Source organism: Schistocerca gregaria, unplaced genomic scaffold (assembly GCF_023897955.1).
Source record: "Schistocerca gregaria isolate iqSchGreg1 unplaced genomic scaffold, iqSchGreg1.2 ptg001437l, whole genome shotgun sequence".
NCBI classification, from domain to species: Eukaryota; Metazoa; Arthropoda; class Insecta; order Orthoptera; family Acrididae; genus Schistocerca; species Schistocerca gregaria.
The window spans coordinates 32501-40000 of record NW_026062736.1 but is presented as its reverse complement, the minus strand read 5'-3'; the positions used below and the strand labels follow the sequence as shown (position 1 = coordinate 40000).

General features: G+C 50.3%; 1 non-coding gene across 1 annotated transcript; it reads left to right on the top strand.

Annotated features, from left to right (window-relative positions):
• The first annotated feature begins 5275 nt into the window (after window positions 1-5275).
• LOC126332188 (small subunit ribosomal RNA) lies at window positions 5276-7168 on the top strand. The gene has a single exon (XR_007563590.1). It is a non-coding gene; the product is annotated as a small subunit ribosomal RNA (ribosomal RNA).
• Window positions 7169-7500: the final 332 nt, after the last annotated feature.

Genomic DNA, 7500 nt, shown 5'->3' with positions numbered 1-7500 from the left:
GGCACACAACGTGAATCGCACGTCAGCCAGACACTCGAACATGCACCACTCTCGGCCTGCAACGGAGACACACAATACGTAAACATCTGGAATGCGACAATGTCGAGTGCATCCTCTCTGCCACATTGCACCGTCGACACTATGATAACCAGAGCAGTAGGTCCACCTATAAAAGCACAATACCCCACTCCTCCGACAACTACCATTGCTCAGATAAATCAACACCACCAACACACATCCTACACAGAGGGGCACCAAATATCATCCCCCGCCCTCGTGTTATACCACATGAAAAATTGCAGAAGTGAGAGACACACATCCGCCAGCCTCTTGCTACAAGCATCGAACCGACGTGACGTATCTGACGGTGACTCAGGCATCCGTGTACTGCCACCACTATCCACCCCCCCCCCCCTCTCTCTCTGCCCCCTTCCCACACAATACCAAATTTAACCAACTTTATCGCTTAACCTAACTGTGGCTGTACCAGTTTATCGCTTAACCTAACTGTGGCTGTACCAGTTTATCGCTTAACCTAACTGTGGCTGTACCAGTTTATCGCTTAACCTAACTGTGGCTGTACCAGTTTATCGCTTAACCTAACTGTGGCTGTACCAGTTTATCGCTTAACCTAACTGTGGCTGTACCAGTTTATCGCTTAACCTAACTGTGGCTGTACCAGTTTATCGCTTAACCTAACTGTGGCTGTACCAGTTTATCGCTTAACCTAACTGTGGCTGTACCAGTTTATCGCTTAACCTAACTGTGGCTGTACCAGTTTATCGCTTAACCTAACTGTGGCTGTACCAGTTTATCGCTTAACCTAACTGTGGCTGTACCAGTTTATCGCTTAACCTAACTGTGGCTGTACCAGTTTATCGCTTAACCTAACTGTGGCTGTACCAGTTTATCGCTTAACCTAACTGTGGCTGTACCAGTTTATCGCTTAACCTAACTGTGGCTGTACCAGTTTATCGCTTAACCTAACTGTGGCTGTACCAGTTTATCGCTTAACCTAACTGTGGCTGTACCAGTTTATCGCTGAACCTAACTGTGGCTGTACCAGATTATCGCTTAACCTAACTGTGGCTGTACCAGATTATCGCTTAACCTAACTGTGGCTGTACCAGATTATCGCTTAACCTAACTGTGGCTGTACCAGATTATCGCTTAACCTAACTGTGGCTGTACCAGATTATCGCTTAACCTAACTCAATTTGTCCCTTAACCTAACTCAATTTGTCCCTTAACCTAACTCAATTTGTCCCTTAACCTAACTCAATTTGTCCCTTAACCTAACTCAATTTGTCCCTTAACCTAACTCAATTTGTCCCTTAACCTAACTCAATTTGTCCCTTAACCTAACTCAATTTGTCCCTTAACCTAACTCAATTTGTCCCTTAACCTAACTCAATTTGTCCCTTAACCTAACTCAATTTGTCCCTTAACCTAACTCAATTTGTCCCTTAACCTAACTCAAGTTGTCCCTTAACCTAACTCAAGTTGTCCCTTAACCTAACTCAAGTTGTCCCTTAACCTAACTCAAGTTGTCCCTTAACCTAACTCAAGTTGTCCCTTAACCTAACTCAAGTTGTCCCTTAACCTAACTCAAGTTGTCCCTTAACCTAACTCAAGTTGTCCCTTAACCTAACTCAAGTTGTCCCTTAACCTAACTCAAGTTGTCCCTTAACCTAACTCAAGTTGTCCCTTAACCTAACTCAAGTTGTCCCTTAACCTAACTCAAGTTGTCCCTTAACCTAACTCAAGTTGTCCCTTAACCTAACTCAAGTTGTCCCTTAACCTAACTCAAGTTGTCCCTTAACCTAACTCAAGTTGTCCCTTAACCTAACTCAAGTTGTCCCTTAACCTAACTCAATTTGTCCCTTAACCTAACCCACGTTGTCCCTTAACCTAACTCAAGTTGTCCCTTAACCTAACTCAATTTGTCCCTTAACCTAACTCAATTTGTCCCTTAACCTAACTCAATTTGTCCCTTAACCTAACTCAATTTGTCCCTTAACCTAACTCAAGTTGTCCCTTAACCTAACTCAAGTTGTCCCTTAACCTAACTCAAGTTGTCCCTTAACCTAACTCAAGTTGTCCCTTAACCTAACTCAAGTTGTCCCTTAACCTAACTCAAGTTGTCCCTTAACCTAACTCAAGTTGTCCCTTAACCTAACTCAAGTTGTCCCTTAACCTAACTCAAGTTGTCCCTTAACCTAACTCAATTTGTCCCTTAACCTAACTCAAGTTGTCCCTTAACCTAACTCAAGTTGTCCCTTAACCTAACTCAATTTGTCCCTTAACCTAACTCAATTTGTCCCTTAACCTAACTCAAGTTGTCCCTTAACCTAACTCAAGTTGTCCCTTAACCTAACTCAAGTTGTCCCTTAACCTAACTCAAGTTGTCCCTTAACCTAACTCAAGTTGTCCCTTAACCTAACTCAAGTTGTCCCTTAACCTAACTCAAGTTGTCCCTTAACCTAACTCAAGTTGTCCCTTAACCTAACTCAAGTTGTCCCTTAACCTAACTCAAGTTGTCCCTTAACCTAACTCAAGTTGTCCCTTAACCTAACTCAAGTTGTCCCTTAACCTAACTCAAGTTGTCCCTTAACCTAACTCAAGTTGTCCCTTAACCTAACTCAAGTTGTCCCTTAACCTAACTCAATTTGTCCCTTAACCTAACTCAATTTGTCCCTTAACCTAACTCAAGTTGTCCCTTAACCTAACTCAATTTGTCCCTTAACCTAACTCAATTTGTCCCTTAACCTAACTCAATTTGTCCCTTAACCTAACTCAAGTTGTCCCTTAACCTAACTCAAGTTGTCCCTTAACCTAACCCACGTTGTCCCTTAACCTAACCCACGTTGTCCCTTAACCTAACCGACGTTGTCCCTTAACCTAACCGACGTTGTCCCTTAACCTAACCGACGTTGTCCCTTAACCTAACCGACGTTGTCCCTTAACCTAACCGACGTTGTCCCTTAACCTAACCCACGTTGTCCCTTAACCTAACCCACGTTGTCCCTTAACCTAACCCACGTTGTCCCTTAACCTAACCCACGTTGTCCCTTAACCTAACCCACGTTGTCCCTTAACCTAACCCACGTTGTCCCTTAACCTAACCCACGTTGTCCCTTAACCTAACCCACGTTGTCCCTTAACCTAACCCACGTTGTCCCTTAACCTAACCCACGTTGTCCCTTAACCTAACCCACGTTGTCCCTTAACCTAACCCACGTTGTCCCTTAACCTAACCCACGTTGTCCCTTAACCTAACCCACGTTGTCCCTTAACCTAACCCACGTTGTCCCTTAACCTAACCCACGTTGTCCCTTAACCTAACCCACGTTGTCCCTTAACCTAACCCACGTTGTCCCTTAACCTAACCCACGTTGTCCCTTAACCTAACCCACGTTGTCCCTTAACCTAACCCACGTTGTCCCTTTGCCTAACATAGTTCACTGCTCGGAATCTCTGGTGTCGTTGTTATCCTCATGTAGATGTCTTGCGAGTGTTGCTTACTTTCCACATATTCCTGCTATCCACTGTCAATTGTACTGCAATAGGACTATATCGCCGACCCCCCCCCTCCCCCCCCCTCTGTCCCCCTCTGTCCCCCTCTTTGTGTCTCTGTCCTCTCAAGCTGGTCGGTCTGGCGTTTGAGTGTTAAATGAGCCTCGCAGCTGTTCAGTTGCATTCAGATGTCGACGCCCTCAGTGTACGTCGTGGTATGGTCTGTGTCCATTGTCCGCTGATGTCGTACGCGTAACCCACACGCTGTACCGATCATCGGTCGTTACGTACAGAGTGAAGTAGTGTGATACGTGTGACCGTACGCTGGCTGTGCCCAACGGTGTCGAATCTCAATTTCCATATGTTGTGCTTGATGCTACTTGTCTCGTCTCCCAATAACAGCTAGGTTGCACTGTGGTACGCCGTAGAGGCGTGTGGGAGGAACGTACGAACGCATTGTATGTCACCCTGGGTCGCTGGGGGTGGTGGTGCGGTGAGTCAGGTCAGGTCAGGTCAGCGTGAGCCGTCTGATGTAGTGACGCGTGTATTCCGACTTTGTCGTATTGCCTCACACAAAGTGCTACCCTGGTGGACCGCGTTCCATATCTGGGACATGCCGCAGATGCCGGTTGACAGTGGATCGCGGAAGGTACATCGCATACGTGCGCGGGCCACCTTCCACGTGTTCTCTTCTGCACATGTCGCAGTGTGTATGTGGTCTGATGTAGCGTGTCGTGACACATGACATCCTGGCATGCAAGAATTGTTGAATTCGCAAATGTAGGTGGACATCTACGTTTACTGCCCAAGATACGCAAATGAACTGGAAATCCGTTGTTGAGCGGTTGTTCACGCTGGAGGTGAATCTGTGATGGCGACGATCGGTACAGCTATTAACCGGTTGTTTCAGCGGTACCCGCCACATCCACACGCGTGACTAGGCCCATGTGGGTATGAAGCGATACGCGGCGGTGGCTTGGTGGGACTGTTCCCGGCCGGTGAAGGGGGGCCGCCCGGCGTGTTGGCCGCGCGCTGCGTGGGCGCACGCGCAACAGGCGGCTGGTGGGGGGCGCCGAGTGGCAGGAGCGCCAGCCGACGGGCCCGGCAGGCGGCGCAGCTACGCTGCGGCGCACCCTGCACGCGGCGCCTGGCGGCCTAAGTTGGTTCAGCCGAGCCCGGTGCGAAGCGCGGTGGACATCTGCAGTGTGCTGGTCTGATTGAGGACTGTGTGCGTTGAGGATGCGCCGCCGCCTGGCACTCGGCGCCGCGACGCCGTCTGCTGCTCGGTCGCCCCAGCGGTTCTCGCAGGTGGTTTGTATCGCAGTTGTGCGGACGTGTTGGCGCGTGCGCTGTGCTGGGAGAGTTCGCTTCTGCACCCAAGTGGGGCTTTGCCCTTGTGTGGCGCTGGCGTTGGAGCTGCCGGTCACCATAGGTGGCGCGTGTTGTCTCCCGCCGGCAATGCCACGACAGCACGCTCCCGGGCCTCTGTCGGCAGCGGCAAGCTCAGTTGGGAGCAAGGGTGTTCGCACTAAAACCGTCTACTCGCCTAACTCCGGGCGATTGCGCCTCTCTCGAAACCGACCAAGTACCTAGGACGGCGCTGCGCGCCGCCGGGACCTGAGAGGGTTTCGAGGTGTATCGTGCAGGGGAGCTCGGCCTCCTCCTGTTTGCAGAATAATTGAGCGGACGCTTGCGTGTTCGCGCGGGCCCCCGGGACACACTCCCGGGCGGCCGGCTGCTCAGCTCTAGTTGACGCAGCTCCCTGGTTGATCCTGCCAGTAGTCATATGCTTGTCTCAAAGATTAAGCCATGCATGTCTCAGTACAAGCCGCATTAAGGTGAAACCGCGAATGGCTCATTAAATCAGTTATGGTTCCTTAGATCGTACCCACGTTACTTGGATAACTGTGGTAATTCTAGAGCTAATACATGCAAACAGAGTCCCGACCAGAGATGGAAGGGACGCTTTTATTAGATCAAAACCAATCGGATTGGCTTGTCTGGTCCGTTTGCCTTGGTGACTCTGAATAACTTTGGGCTGATCGCACGGTCCTCGTACCGGCGACGCATCTTTCAAATGTCTGCCTTATCAACTGTCGATGGTAGGTTCTGCGCCTACCATGGTTGTAACGGGTAACGGGGAATCAGGGTTCGATTCCGGAGAGGGAGCCTGAGAAACGGCTACCACATCCAAGGAAGGCAGCAGGCGCGCAAATTACCCACTCCCGGCACGGGGAGGTAGTGACGAAAAATAACGATACGGGACTCATCCGAGGCCCCGTAATCGGAATGAGTACACTTTAAATCCTTTAACGAGTATCTATTGGAGGGCAAGTCTGGTGCCAGCAGCCGCGGTAATTCCAGCTCCAATAGCGTATATTAAAGTTGTTGCGGTTAAAAAGCTCGTAGTTGGATTTGTGTCCCACGCTGTTGGTTCACCGCCCGTCGGTGTTTAACTGGCATGTATCGTGGGACGTCCTGCCGGTGGGGCGAGCCGAAGGGGTGCTTTCGCGTCCCGAGGCGGACCCCGTTTAAATCCTACCAGGGTGCTCTTTGTTGAGTGTCTCGGTGGGCCGGCACGTTTACTTTGAACAAATTAGAGTGCTTAAAGCAGGCAAGCCCGCCTGAATACTGTGTGCATGGAATAATGGAATAGGACCTCGGTTCTATTTTGTTGGTTTTCGGAACCCGAGGTAATGATTAATAGGGACAGGCGGGGGCATTCGTATTGCGACGTTAGAGGTGAAATTCTTGGATCGTCGCAAGACGAACAGAAGCGAAAGCATTTGCCAAGTATGTTTTCATTAATCAAGAACGAAAGTTAGAGGTTCGAAGGCGATCAGATACCGCCCTAGTTCTAACCATAAACGATGCCAGCCAGCGATCCGCCGCAGTTCCTCCGATGACTCGGCGGGCAGCCTCCGGGAAACCAAAGCTTTTGGGTTCCGGGGGAAGTATGGTTGCAAAGCTGAAACTTAAAGGAATTGACGGAAGGGCACCACCAGGAGTGGAGCCTGCGGCTTAATTTGACTCAACACGGGAAACCTCACCAGGCCCGGACACCGGAAGGATTGACAGATTGATAGCTCTTTCTTGATTCGGTGGGTGGTGGTGCATGGCCGTTCTTAGTTGGTGGAGCGATTTGTCTGGTTAATTCCGATAACGAACGAGACTCTAGCCTGCTAACTAGTCGCGTGACATCCTTCGTGCTGTCAGCGATTACTTTTCTTCTTAGAGGGACAGGCGGCTTCTAGCCGCACGAGATTGAGCAATAACAGGTCTGTGATGCCCTTAGATGTTCTGGGCCGCACGCGCGCTACACTGAAGGAATCAGCGTGTCTTCCTAGGCCGAAAGGTCGGGGTAACCCGCTGAACCTCCTTCGTGCTAGGGATTGGGGCTTGCAATTGTTCCCCATGAACGAGGAATTCCCAGTAAGCGCGAGTCATAAGCTCGCGTTGATTACGTCCCTGCCCTTTGTACACACCGCCCGTCGCTACTACCGATTGAATGATTTAGTGAGGTCTTCGGACTGGTACGCGGCATCGACTCTGTCGTTGCCGATGCTACCGGAAAGATGACCAAACTTGATCATTTAGAGGAAGTAAAAGTCGTAACAAGGTTTCCGTAGGTGAACCTGCGGAAGGATCATTACCGACTAGACTGCATGTCTTTCGATGTGCGTGTCGTGTCGCGCAACACGCTACCTGTACGGCAGTGGCCGTGCGCCGCGTGCGGAACCACGCGTGCCTCTCAAAACTAGCGGAAGTGTTGTTGTTGTGTGGTACGAGCGCTGAAGCTCTGGAGCGGCTGGCCTGCGGTACCTGGCGCCTGGCGCCGGTTTTGAATGACGTTCGCCCGAGTGCCTGTCCGCTCCGGTGTGGAGCCGTACGACGCCCATCGGCTGTGAGGCCGTTGGACACAAAAAAAATAGTGGAACAGGGGCCGTCAGACGCCTCAGTCCCGCAAATGCTACTGTCTTGAAA